At 38.4% G+C, this 15,117-nt stretch overlaps 1 long non-coding RNA gene and 1 gene segment (V, D, J or C); both read left to right on the forward strand.

Moving 5' to 3' along the window:
* The window catches only part of LOC101705873 (T cell receptor delta constant-like), a 670,370-nt gene that overhangs the window by 113,394 nt on the left and 541,859 nt on the right, over positions 1-15,117 (forward strand).
* Positions 3,575-10,480, forward strand: LOC110345818 (uncharacterized). Its single transcript, XR_002389410.2, has 3 exons — positions 3,575-3,812; positions 7,064-7,160; positions 10,436-10,480. It is a non-coding gene; the product is annotated as an uncharacterized LOC110345818 (long non-coding RNA).

The raw sequence follows: 15,117 nt of genomic DNA on the forward strand, positions 1-15,117 counted from the left end.
GTAATTTATTTGAGTTCTCTCTGTTTTTCTAATATGGGCATTGACTGTTATGAATTTCCCATGTAGAACCGCTTTCATTGTGTCCCATAGATTCCTGTATGTTGTACTGGCATTATCATTTACTTGTAGAAACTGTCTAATTTCTTTGGTAATTTCCTCTGTGACCCATTGGTTGTTCAGGAGGATGTTATTCAATTTCCATGTGTTTGTGGGGATTTTGTGGTTTCTTATGTTATTGCTCTCCAATTTTATTGCACTATGGTCTGATAATATACAGGGGATAACTTCAATTCTTTTACATTTACTTAGACATGTCCTATGAGCTAGCACATGGTCTATTTTGGAGAATGACCCTTGTGCAGCTGCAAAGAATGTGTATTCTTTTTTCTTGAGGTGGAATACTCTGTGAACATCTATTAAGTCCATTTGTTCAATAGCTTGATTCAATTCTAGAACTTTGTTGTTAATTTTTTGTCTAGATGGTCTTTCTAATTGTGATAATGGGGTATTGAGATCCCCCACTACAATTTTATTAGTGATTATTTGGTTTTTCATGTCCATTAATATTTGTTTTGTATAGTTGGGGGCATTCGTATTTGGTGCATATGTATTTATAATTGTCATCTCTTCCTCTTGGATTGCTCCCTTCACAAGGATGTAGTGACCATCTTTGTCTCTCTTAATTAGTTTTGGTTTGAAATCTACTTTGTCTGCAAATAAAATTGCTACCCCTGCTTTTTTCTGGGTTCCTGTGGTGTGGAGAACTGTTTTCCATCCTTTTACTTTCAGTCCATGTATTTCTTTTTGAGTTAGGTGTGTTTCTTATATACAGCATATTGTTAGATTTTGCTTCTTAATCCATTCTGTCAGTCTACTTCTTTTGATTGGTGAATTGAGGCCATTAACATTGATGGTTATAATTGATAGATATTGACTCATCCTTGTCATGATGTTTTACTGTTGTTGGCTCTTTTAGTTCTTGTTTTTTCCCCTTTCCCTTTAGTGTCTTACCTTGCCTGATGGCTTCCCTCTCTTGGGCCTCATGGAGTTGTGAACTTCATTGTCTTTTTCGGGGATATTGTTTAGAGTTGTTTGGAGTGCTGGTTTGGTGTTCATGAAATTTCTCAGGTGTTCTTTGTCGTGGAAGTATCTAATTTCCCCATCGATTCTGAAAGATAATTTTGCAGATTACAACAGTCTAGGTTGGAAGTTATTTTCTTTTAGGGCTTGAAATACTTCTTTCCAGGCTCTCCTTGACTTGAGGGTTTGTGTTGAGAAGTCTGCCGTGATTCTGATGGGCTTTTCTTTGTAGGTGATTTGTTTCTTTTCTCTAACTTCTTGTAGGATTTTGTTTTTCTGTTGGATTTCTGGGATCTTGACTATTACATGTCTAGGTGTAGATTTTTTTTTTTATTGTGGCTAGTTGGAGTTCTATATGCCAGGTACCTCTCAGCCCTTGAAGCTAGGCTCATTGCCAGTGGGCATGTCGAGTGCTCCTCAGTAAATATATTTAGTTCTAACCATTTGTAATGGTTTTTAAATGAGTCATTTTACAAATTATGTCATGTCACATGCAGACAGATATAATTTTACTTCTTTTTTAATTTGGACATCCTTTATTCTTTTTTCTTGCATAATTCCCCTGAGAAAATCATCCAGCATTACCTTCATTAAGAGCAATGAGAATAACCATTGCTACCTTGTTCCTAATCTTAAATTGAGATTATTTCGTGAATATTAGTGAACATTTCATTAAGAGTTAGGAGCAGTTTGAAGAACAATTGAAAAGTCACATTCCAACATAGGAAGAATTACCACATATGTATCTTTGAGGAAGTTCTAAAGATGTACTAGGTGAAACAGAAATAATGTTCTAAACAAATTGAGAATAAGAATCAATGAGGGCAATGGTAAAACTGGAAGCTCCAGAGAAATCATTTAATTACTGTGTTAGTTACTTTTCTCTTGTTGCTGAGACAAAATACCTGACACCCAAAGTTGGAAGGGAAGAGGTTTATTTGGCTTATAGTTTCATACAGATTTCAGTCCATAATTGGTGGGCTTCAAGGCTAGGATTGCAAATAGGCATCACAGAAGAGAAACAACATGGCAGGCACAGGTAACAAAGCTAACAGACACTTAACAGCATCTCCCTGCCCCTCTTATCTTATTCAGACTACTTAGGGGGTAGTGCTCACACCCTTAATCCTTGTGCCCTTGACCCTAGCATGGCATTATGAATCAATTCCAGCTTCATACACTCTAGATCAAGCCTATGACAACATGAGGCTTTGGGGGGACATCTAGACCCAAACCATAACAATTAGCTATAAGCAGCCTTAATTTTTCTGACTAAAAATTCTGAAACATGGCTTCAGATTTATTCCAATGATTTTTACTTTCTCTCATGCCTTTTCTGAGACTAGAAAACCAGGACAAGGGAGATGAGAAGAAATTGGAGAAAATGATAAAAAATATTCAGAAAGAGGGAAAAAAAGAAAGAAAGTATAAATTAGAGAGAAAGAAGAAGACAGGTTTAACTGATTTCAAAATTGTGTTCTATGCCTCATAGAGTTTCAGTATTGCACGTTGCCCTAGAAGCCCTAGAGATTTGTTGCGCAATAATGTGGAGATACTTAATACTACTGAACTGTATACAGAACTTAAAAATGGCTAAGATAGTAAATTTAGTGTTCTGTGATTTACTACAATAAAAAACTGTGGGCCGTACCTCATGTTAACAGAGCACAATGGGCCAGTTGGGTCTGCAAGGTGAAAAGAAAAGGGCTGGGGAGGTGAAGGAAGCAGATGGAAAGAGGACAGAGTGGCCATTGTATCCCCCTCCTATTTCTCTTTCTGTCAGCCACAGTCTCACTGGAGAAGTTTTACATATCCACAACCATGTCCAAGGTTTATAGAATTTTAATTTCTTTTAATTGTGCTTATTCTAAAGGAGGATTAAACAAAGCATTCAATGAGGTACTCTTTCTTCCAGAGATCTTTCTTACAAGTAATCATCAATCACTTTTCAAGTTGTGTGTTCTGATTTCTTTGTTAGGGAAATGGGGTCTCTGATCCTGATAATTCTTTTAGGCTGTCCTTGGCCCAGATGAGCCTCTTATTTCTTGCTGAAGCTACTTTCCCTTTTCCCCTGTCCTCCAGACTTACCTGATCACTGGGGCACTAAAAGTGCTGGCAGTGCTGTGGGGGAGAAAAGCCTAGATGTTTCTGTCTGTGTCTGGCAAAGGGACAGCTAGCAGGGCACTGATGTCAGCAGCTCTGCTAATTCCCTGCTGAAAATTTCAAGGTGAGCTCTCTGCACCACCCCGCATCTCCTTGTATTCCTGTTTACACAAGCATAAAAGGGAGTCGGCTTATTTTTGTTTTCTTCTCAAATATGGAGGTGGGGGGGGCTTAAAAGAATAGATATCCTTTGTACAGACACATGGATCTCCTCAGCACAAACTCTCCACGATCTGTAGCTTTCTGCTCTTCAGCCAGGGTGCCTTGTTGCTTGGTGCCAGATTTACATTTGACTCCAGAGTGGAGGACCACACTGGAGGATGACTAGTGACTAGAGAAGCACTCTCACTAAGGACAAGAATTATCAGTCTGGCACTCTTCTAGAATTTTAAATGAGCATTCCATTTTTGTGGCCTATTGTTTTTTAACTAGTAGAACTAAATTTTAAAGGGCCACTCCTTGTGTGAAAAAGGTCAGAATCAATGATGATGGATAGAAAATAACTCAATCTAGCAATGTTTCAACATTTAATTAAAATGCCTCAGCATTCCTGGAGATGCTCACCCTCGGTGAGTAAAGGCGCTTTCATTCTTTCTGTGGGCTGAGTCAGAGTCTGTTTAATGTTCTCCACAGCCTGTTGGTTCTTCTGATCCACAGTTTGTGTCAGGAGGAACAGTGCCCACACAGTGACTCAGTCTGAGACTACATCTCCAACTTGGAAGGCTCCTGTGTAGGTGAGGTTCAGCTACTAGAATTCTGGCAGTCCTGTGCTCTTTGGGTATATCCAGCACCCCAGCTTCTGCTGAGACACACCAGGGGAGCTAGCACAAAGGTTTCTTGGCTCCCCTCGAAGGGGGCCAGGCCTCAATCCACCTGAGGAAGCCCTTGACTTCAGAGGACAATCAGCAGCATGGGCTCTGTGCCACAGAGGGGCACTATTCTTGAGTTTACCTTTTAAATATAAATGTTGTCAATGCCAGTTAGCTTCACATTGACTTCAACAATACGTCCAAAATAATTTTGATTATGTACTCTGCTTTAATCATTTTAAAAACATGTGCATTTCTAGAAGTACCCAGAAAGGAAGTTTTGTAGTAAAAACCATATAGCACAGAATCAAAAGGCATTGGTTTCTACAGCAGAGGACTTTCCAGGCTCATATGGTGCAGTCCCACCTCTCCAACTTCTCTCATTCCCCAGCATCCCCAGATGTGCCTATCACCATATCCCCAAGCTGAGGATTTATCCAATTCTGTGCTGATTCATAGCTGTAATCACTGTAATCGGTGGTCTCTCTGCACCTACTTTCTGCTCAGCATTTCACAGATCTGACCACCTCAGTGAGGGTCCCCCTGCCAGGGAATAAGACAGCAGTCATTTGAACAAGGAAAGCTCAATGTGAAAATTATTAGGTAATAAAAGATTAGCTACTGTTTTAACTATTATTTACTAATGGGTAAAAGGAACTCTAGAGAACACAGGATAGAATGTGTAAGGACCAGGGCAGAGCCCAAGGGAGAAGAAGCACACTAGACTAAGCACACCTGTCAGGGCTATGATTAGGGCCTCAGAAAAATTCCAGCAAGCAAGAAAACACTTAAAAGGATTCCAATACTGTTTATAGGAATGCCACAAAAGAATGCTGCTGAATTTCTGTGGGTGCTTATGAAAATTTGCGAAGAAATCACCTGTGGGGATTCACTGCACTTGCTGGAGGGGGGTGTGTGTGGGTTCCTGGATGGCCCTGTGTGTCCCAAGCTGCCCAAATCCCACAAGATTAGCAGAGAAGGAATCACACTAGCCCTGAATGGGGATCTTCTTCCTCCCACTGTGTCCTTCCAGCCATGGCTACTGACAAAATAACCCCTGGGGAGCCTTAACTGACCATGAGAAATACACATAGAGATTAACTTTGATTAACAAAGATCTTACTTTGACTTGGTCTTAAACACCCAACAGAAAAGTATAACCAAAAAGTGGCAATGTAGAGAATAATAGTAATGGAAAACAAACAGCTAAGCTAGATATAAAAAGAGGCCTCAAATACCGCACCGGCCCCTACTACTGGCTCTCCCAAATGTGTCCTTTGGCCTCTCAATATACTCACATTATGTTATTTTAAATGTACTTTCAAGTATCTGTCAGGTAAAGTTTTAGTTTGTATAGTGTGCCTATAAAACAAAAATGGGAATATGAATATTCCAGCTACTGAGCTTTGTTACCTTTCTGGTACAAACTAACTCTGTTGTCTTCCCCCCAGAGTTTGTGTCTGTATTATCTAGAGCCAGTTACTTAGAAAAGTCTTCTGCAACACAGAACCTAGGTACAGGTTCTAAGCCTATAGTAAAAAAAAAATGGCCCAATGACCATGAAAACATGGATATCTTTATTCATTGTATTCATTTGCCATAGTTATAATTAAAATAGGAGAACATGAAAATTCCATTAACAAAACAAGGAGAAATCTATATATTCTTAAAGGTCACATTTTATTTAAATAAACACCTCAGAATGGAGGTCAGTATTAAAGATAAAAGGCTTACACTAAATGCTACTAACTTCTACCATTTTTAAATCACTATGAATCAATATTGTAATTCTAATTTCTGGCTTCTGTTTGTTTAACATGATTATAAAATGAAGCTTAAGTGTCAATAACTTCTTAGTGTTCTTGTACTCTTCCAGACTATAAAAGGAGAGTGGTTCATCAAACAACAAAACCCACCTTTCTCTCTTTTAGATCAGTCAGGTGAGAGTTTTGATCCCTGAGGAGGCAAGATCAATGTCCCTCCCCTGAAACAGTTATCAAAGACAGACCATGAGGCCTTCTAAACCACTTAAAAATAAAATTTTTGGAGGAAAGGAATGAGGTAGGACAGAAAAATTAAAAATAGCCAAAAAGGAGATAAGAAAAATTATAATTTTAGAATTTAAAAACCGCACTTTCAAGATACAAGCCCAACTTTTTTCCCCCTCTCTTCTCCAAACATGGGCAATTCTCTTTTACCTGTAAATGGTTTCAACCATTCCTTTTTTTTGCAAATAGTCTTTTTCACTTGTGAATAGACCACCTCTTTTTGCCTACAGAATAACTTTCCTCTATGAATAGACCATTAATTTTCTGTGAATGTGCTATCCTCCATTACCCACTAAACAAGACTGAAACTATGGATTGTCAAATTTTAGATTTTCACTGCCAAACACACATAACTATTCCCAGCTCCAAACTGAAATGTGTCCTCTCTCTTAAAGACCCACATTCTACTTCTTTATGTGTGTGCCTTTTAATTTCTGCCCAATTTCCTGTGCCTATAAATTCTTTTTCTGTGACAGGAGTCAGCAAACCTCCAAAGTTATTGCATAAGAAAGGTGGGTTAGGTTCTTTATCTCAGCTTCAGAGATCCCCTCAGACCCTCTCTGGTGACAGTTCTATAAGATGTCACCAATGGACTAAGCTAGTGAGGAGGGTAGTGGGCTGTATGAACTATTTTAGCAACTTCCTGTTTGTCTACATGTCCAAAATAAATAGTTTAAATATTTCACACTCTGCTGGCATCACTCATCTTATCAGGAAAATCATTAAAAATAAAGGAGGCAGGGCTAGGGATTTAGCTCAGTGATTCTAGTGCCTGCCTCACAGGTGCAAGGTCCTGAGTTCAATCCCCAGTACCAAAATAAATAAATAAATAAATAAATAAATAAATAAATAAGGGAGGCACCAAGACCTCCACAGAGAATGCACACTTCAAAATTCTAGTTTTAACCTGAATATTGACATTTTATCACTAGCAACAACCACTGTTGTTTTTCTGGTTGCTAGCTCACATGCTATGTTTCAAGAAAATATCAAACTGCCCAAGTCCGCTGGTCTTCATTCATGCTGTGAAGTAGAAGCACGGAGTTGTGTGACAAAGCAGGTAGGTCAGCTCTCATTTCTAACAATGCCCCAGTGCTGTCCCTGATTTGTCAAAGCACTTAGTACACCACAAATATGGCATTGACTATTTCATCACACAAAATGATGAAAGGATGCTTGTGCAAGGATCAAGATACAGTAATAGTTTTACTTACTCTTGAAAACCCATTTTTTGGTACTTCAAGTATGTGATGCTTCTCTGCATGGAGTGGTAACCCCTACACAGGGACCACTAGCAACAGTTTGGCGTCATTGACTTTACTGAGTTAAAATGACAGCTGATGTATTTGCAATACCAGTGTAAATGTCAACACAGAAAACCCCCAAACAATATCTTAATATTATCCTGAGAATAATTTTCATCTTTCAGATCATTTGAAATACTCAGATACTCCTGTGACACACAGGCACATCTTAACAAGTGCTGTTTTAGCATTTATAGTTTCAGTGAAAAGAAAACCCAGTTTTCTTTATAGTAGGTAATTTTATTTTTCTCATCTAACTGAGAGACAATAGAACATTAGCATTTGTTTGGGATAAGTAAATAATGGAGGGTCATACTGAGATAGCTTACCAAATATCTTGTAGGATTGGAGGTAAGGGACTATACCAACATAGAGCTATGTTTTATTACCATTTACTAACTCTGAAAGAGCTAACTCCATACAAACCACATAAACCCCAAACCCTTGCCTCATTAAGTCAAAGATGAAATTATGGACAAAAAAGGAGGAAATTGGGCCAGGGATTTAGCTTAGTGGCACCAAGCCTGCCTTGCAAGCACAAGGTCCTAAGTTCAATCTCCAGTACCACACACACACACAAAAAAATGGAAATTAAGAGAGTGCTTATTGAAGTAACAAAAATAGCTCCTGGTTGGGAGGAGTCCTGAGCAGGTTTCTATGTTATCCCTCAGTACAAAATATTTTATGGATAAGCAAAGTTGTTGGCATTATGAATAGAATCTTTTTATGGTGTTTTTAAAAAAGTTATTATCAGGAAATCATTTAAGGAATATTTATGAGCAATCATATCTTTTGTTTTAATTTATTTTCTTTCTTCCCTCTTGGGGATGAACCCAGGACTGGGTATGCTAAGTAGGGCTGCTAACACTGAGCTATATCCCCATTCTTTTGTCTCAATTTTAAAATGGTGTCATTTTTTCATTGTATTTATTGACAAATTTGAATAAATATGCCTTGTCTTATTATATGATTAGTTATTTGGTTTTTTCATCAATTGAAATTCTATATATGGAAAATATTTTAAAGCTGACTATTTCATGTTGTCTTGAAAAGTACATGGACATTTTAACTTGATTATTATACTAATGGGTATTTTGATACTGAATCATGCTTGAGTTTCTGGAATTAAACACTGTGTGTTTTAAATGCTTTTTATTATTGTTTTATTTAATTTGTGAATGGTAATGAATTCTCATGTTTCCAAATTTAAAGATACAATTCCCCTTTGTCCTAATTAGATAACCTCCCAGCTCTTCTTCCCAGAGTCTGTTATTTTTTCTATATAGTCAAATACACACAAATATTAATACAACCTAGTTCCTGCTCTCTTTGTAGTAGGAAATTAGACAAGTTAGGTCATTTCTCAGAGTCAAGGGACATCTTTTCTCACTATTCTGTTTCCTAGCAGTCTTTTTCAAAAAGATACAGCAGAAAACAGGCAGATTAGAATGTTATCTTTTAAAATAACATCAATTTCTTTCTCAAAAATCACCCATACTTTGTAGTTCTCTACTTAAAACATGAATTTACTTTAGGTCCTGTCTGATCCAGGCTTTTCTTCAGTCTTTTCTCCCAGATTCTTCTAATCTACACCTGGTCCGGCCAGCAATCTCCTCCACTTCCTTCTGTCCTTCTTTAATTTCCCTTCATTCCTTCCTTTATTCCCCACCACTGCCTCTGTTGTTCGCACAGAATATCTAAATTCAATTTTGAAACATTTAGGAAATATTCTGAGGGGTTTTTGCCATTAATTTGATTTATTAGCATCAGGACCTGTTTCCATGTAGCAGTAAGAAGATCTGACTCGTCACAATCAATCCTGACACAGTGTGGCATTTTATTACCATATTATTAACTTTCACAACTCTGAAAATGTAGCACTGTGTCGTCATTATCCATTATCCATTTCTCATAGAGGACATAAACAATCTCTGACTGGGTGGATATCTGCTTGACCTTAATGGCCTGAGTGGAAGTTTACTCTCTACCTGTACCTTCCCGTCTCCTGCCACAGCACTTGACATTCTCAAATACTCATTGTTATGGGTTGATTGTGTTTCCATGAAATTCATATGTTGAAGCCTGACCCCTAGTATGTCTGAACATGACTGTGTTTAGAAACAGGGCCTTTATGGGCCAGGGATTTAGCTCAGTGGTTCCACTGCCTGCTTCGCAAGCGCAAGGTCCTGAGTTCGATCCCCAGTACCCCCCCCCCAAAAAAAGAAGCAGGGCCTTTAAAAGTAAATTAAGTTAAAAATGTAGTTAAGGTGATCCTATTCCAACCTGATTTGTATCCTTATAAAAAGAAATCAGGACACAGAAAACACAAACAGAAGGCAGGAAATAGTGAGAAAACGACCATGCGCAAGTGAAAGAGGAAGGCCACAAGAGAAACCAAACCTGCTGACACCTTGACTTTGAGCACCTAGACTCCAGAATTGTGAGGGGAAAACAATATATATGTATATATATAATATATATAATATAAAAACAGAAATTTATAATAAAGTCTTAATCTTTCCCCATCAAATAAGAACCCTAACTACTAGGTCCTAAAATGCTGTTTCTAAGCAAGTACTTCTAGGATCTAATGCATAATTTTCCATTTATTTATTCTTTCTACTATTAAGATGAATAATTATTGACTATAGTTTTCTTGGCACCGATTTAGACTACTGAAAATGTGTTTGTAAAGAAAACCAGAATGCTGGTATTTATGTGTGCGCCTGGTGAAGTAGTTTTAACAAGGAGTTTATTTTTCTCTCATATAAAAAAAGCTTTGTAGCTAGTACAGCTGACATTCAGGAAACTTTTTCATGTGGTAAGGGATCCTGGGTTCTTCTAGCTGAGTGTTTCTCATCTTTTGATGTCACACATCTTGGATCTTGTGAAGACCCTGTAGAAGATCCTTCCACTTTACACACCTTCCAGGAAGAAAGAAGGAGAGTCGCAGGGCAGTGGGTCCCTGCCAGCTTAGCTAACCATTTCTGGAAGTTCTACCTGACACCTCCCATTTTTATTTCATTTACAGGCATATTACCAGATGGACCCCCCCACCCTGATCTGTGAGAGAGGTGGGTGACATAACAGGATTATTATTTTTTAACTTGACTCTGTTGCCATTCAAATCAATATTGGGGCTCTATTAGTAAATGGAACAGAATAGTTATTAAATAACTCATTTGCATTTTTGCCACACTCTTAGTTTGGGGCATATTAGGACTTATACGATGTTTCTGGATCACAGTTATTTATTTTTGTTAAATTATTACATTTAATCCATGTCCCAATTCTGTAGAATTTGCCTCCTAAAACTTTTCCAATGAAATCATAACTACTTCCCCTCCAGACCCAATTAAAAACCCATCTCTGCCCCCAGCACACTTGATACACCCCACAATTCTCATTGTCCTCTGAACTGTGATGACAGTGACCTTGTCAAAGCACAAATTTGGCCACACTAAAGATGAACCCTCATTTTTTCTTAGGATACAGAAAAACTTCCTAGTGTGATGTACTGCATCTTGCACTGTATACTCTTTAGGGAATATTATCTGCACATCCTCAGCGCTGAAGTATCTTAGGCACAACAATCATCAAGTCTTCTTCCTTTCTGTTTATTAACTTATTTAAAATACTTCCTCCATTTTAGTCTCCTAAAGGCATGTGATAAGGTTGTGAGAAAACAAATAGGAAAATAAGGCTTAGTGAGTTCTGTGACTCAGTCCATGGATGTTTGGAGAAATCCTGAGAGTGTAGCAGGGGCCAGAAAACTACAGACCAAAGGTCAAATAGAATAGCATCTTCCTTGTATTAATAAATAAACTGGAAAGCAGCCACACTGGTCATTTATGCATTTACCACTGCTCTGTTGGTGCTAAAAGACCAGAGTAGCACAGTAGCAGTAGAAATTGTATGACCTCAAAGTCTAAAATATTTACTCTTTGACCCTTTAAAGAAGGATCAAGCACCAAGAGGAAGAATACTCTCAGGTTTATTGTATCCCAGAACAAAACATTCTGCTGAAACTCAGCCAGCCATGCTGCCTGCTTCCTGACTGAGACTGGTGATCTTTTTTTATATTCTCTGACACTGAGCAGTACTTTTCAGCCCAGCTTCCCACATTTTCTCTTCTGATACATATGGTCTCAAAACAGAGCCTGGGCCACTGCTGAGAAACTCATCAGAAAACCAGAAGATGGGCAGCAGAGGGTTACAAGCCAGTCGTACTAAATTATATGATCCTAGTCTTAATGTAAATATGTGATCTCTTATGGACTTTTATATTTAAATGGATGAAAGATAAGTTTAAATACTTTGAGATCACAAAGATTTTACAGAATGTGGTGCCAGGGACAAATGCCAATGGATCTTGAACACTACTGATCACTAGTGATATTTTTAACAGGTATTCTATTGTCTTTGATAATGTTCCATCAGGACACATCACTCAGCCCAGTAAATTTGCTTCTACCTCTTGAGCATAAGGTGCAAAATTAAGAAGCAGATTTGACACAGAGCATAGAATGTCTTAGTAGGAGGAAGAGCTCCCACTATGGTGATCATTAGTGGGGAAGCTATCACCTCCTCTGTCTTGGTAAGTATATGCACAAGCACAAGGTTCAGGCTCTTTACTGATTCTGGTACAAACAAGCACTTAATGGGGAAATGATTCCCCTTTTTCATCAGGACACTTACAATGAGCACAATGCTACAGATTCTCTGAGCTTTCAGAAGCAGCCAGGTCCCTCAGACTCACCAGCACAGCCTCCCAGCCCAGGGGCTCAGCAGTGTATTTCTGGCCTCTGAGAGGGACTACAGTGAGACGACTGCTGGAAGGAGGTGTACAAAAACCTCACAGTCTCCCTGAGGTAGGCACTGGCTGTAGGGATTTAGGCAGGGAGTCACCATCCCAAAAAGGAAGTTGCTATGGTTGGAGCAGCACAGGTGGTTGGATGGATACATCTATTATGAGAAAAACCTCTCTTCAGACTGTACTTATGATCTGTTAAAGTTTCAGAATCACTAGTACCTTTATGTGTTTATCATTATGTACAATGCTTCAAAACATTTTAATATAAATGATTTAGATGGATATTTGTCAAAAATAATATTAAGTGGTAGAATAAATGATTTAATATAGAAATAATCCATAATCATACTAGCAACCTCTTTTACAAAGAGAATAAATTCCTAATGTTCCTCAAGTTTCCTCTATCTGACTCCTCTCTTTTGTGGCATGATTATTTTCTTTAGAAAGCATCTATGTTATCCCCATTAAGAGTCTACCTAAAGAGTAAGGTAGTCAAGGTGAAAACTTGTTTTGCCCTATCAAATCTCTTACTTTCCCCTTTTCCTTTCCAGTTTTGTTTCTGACCCTGTTGAATCCTTGAAGAAGACAAGGGGTCACAACTAGAATAGCAACTGTTAGGCAACTAACACACAAATGATCTCCTCCAGTGTTTACTCCAGTCTAAATGTATATTTTTTCCCCTCAGGTATTACAACCAGTGCTAAGAAATAAAGATATTTATTTCTTTTGCTCCACACAGTTTTTAAAGGTCTCTTGGTCAGTTTTTCAACATCTAAAAATCACTCAGCACATTAAAATCAGATTTCTTGCTCACCTACAAAAATGGAAAGATCTAGGAATATTGGACCTTATAGTGCAAAAGTCAAAAATTCTGCCTGAACACATAATAACTTTGATGTATATTTATTTCATTTTTAAATTTATGCAAATTTAACGTTCAGTTCAGCCTGAAATAATCTAAATGTAAAATGTTAAAGTGTTAGTGTTCTTGCTTGCTTTGCTGCCTTCTGCCTGCCATAAACTGTTTCTCTTCTACCATGCCTGTCTGCCTGCCATCTTGCCTTGGAGCCAACCAACTATCCACTGAAACCTCTGCAAACTGTGAGCTAAACAAACCTTTCCATCTTTAACTTTTTGGTGTCAGGTATTTGTCTCAACAATGAGAAAAAGTAACTAATACAGAATTTGGTACCAGAGAAGTGGGGTCATTCCTGTGGCAATAATACAGAAATTTTTAAAACCTTTAAGCTTTAAAATGCCCATGCTCTTATTTTACTCCTATTTGCCCAGAAACAAGTGGATTTGCAACCCCTTCCAATAGGTGATACTTTATACTGAAATATAGCCACAATGTAAACCACCACAAATATATCCTGCTAGCCTTAGCATTCACAATGTACATCTTGTCGTGTTCTTTCTGTTAGCCTTAAACTCCTGTAATATATATCCTGCTAACCTTAGCATTCATAATGTATATACTGCCATGTTCTTTCTGTTAGCCCTAACTCTTGTCATATCTATCCTGTTGGCCTCAGTGTTCACAATGTATATCCTGTTATATTATCCCTAAGTGTCCTGTTATGTTATGTGGACAACCTGTTATTAAAGGAAGCCCTGACCTCAAGTCAGTTACACTATCTGCTTATTTGCTAAAAAATTCTGTGTTTGTAAAACCACACATTGCTCATCCCAAGCCCAACCCAACTTAAACTACTGTATAAAACTATACCACTTCTGACATTCTGGGCCCAGACTTTTCTAAAGTGTGAACTTCTCTAGGCCAAGTGGTCAATAAAGCTTTCCTCTACTCCTTTGAGTGACTTTCAGTCTTTCTGAGGTTCAGATTTCCTATAGTAGCTATACCTGACCACATGGTTCAGGAGCCTTTGGGACTGGCTCATGGAAAGAGTTCAGAAAGGTTCAGAGACACTGGTTGAAAAAGCAGAGCTGGAATTCTGTATGTTGTACTGTATGGGAGATTCTGATCAGAGCTCAGAAGACCAGAATGCTGATAGTAAAGGTCCTGGTAAAGACCAATCTCAGGAAGTTTCTGTTAGGAAGAAAGACTGCATTGGCTGTTGGACTTCTGACAATATGTGTTATGGCTTGGCAGAAAGTTTGTCTGCATTTTGCTTATGTTCAGAGACTTTGCCTGAGACTGAGATTAAGGGCAGCAGTCTAATCTTTCAGAAGAAATTTCAAGACAGTCTGATGTTCAAGTGGTGGCATGGCTACTGTTGGGGACTTTTAGCCAGATCTATGTTTAGAATTGAGAGCAAAGTGCCCAGCAGAATGATTTAAAATGTTTTGAGTGTAACCAGACAGGAAGAACCAGTAAAGCTATGGTCTGCTAAGATATAGCAGAGGAGATCTTGATTGCTGAGAAGGAATAATACAGCGGAAAATATGGTCTGAGAACATAAGAACCAGCAAGACTGCATTGGTTTTTTTTATTCAAAATTGCAAAAGTGAAAGATTTTGCTTTGAGAAGAGAGCCCCAGAGCATCATGTTCCAGAAAGGCAGTGGCCTAGGAAAGTTGCTCTTTCACATTTCATTCATAGGTACTGAGTGACTTGTACAGTCAAGAGAAAAGGAAGCCTGGGTAATGTTCCTTCTGGACAATAGACCTTGGTATCATCCATGTAGTGCCGGTTTTAGGTACATGCAGAATGCAAGAGTTGTAGGGTCAGGAAGGCTTTCATCCCAATTTCAGAAGAAGGCCTGGGAGGTCAGGAAGTGTGCCCCTAAGAGAACAGTGTGTGAAGCTCTGAGTGTGAAACCAAAGGTGCAGTAGAGTCCCCAGAAGTTTGGAAAAGCCAGGGATGTGTATCATCAGAGGAAAACTGCAAGGAGGGAGCAGAGCTGGCCCCAGGCAGAAGCCATGAGAGCTACAACCACT

This window comes from Heterocephalus glaber, unplaced genomic scaffold (assembly GCF_053883595.1).
Source record: "Heterocephalus glaber isolate CG9 unplaced genomic scaffold, H.glaber_assembly_v1.0 deba00001662, whole genome shotgun sequence".
Taxonomy (NCBI): Eukaryota; Metazoa; Chordata; class Mammalia; order Rodentia; family Bathyergidae; genus Heterocephalus; species Heterocephalus glaber.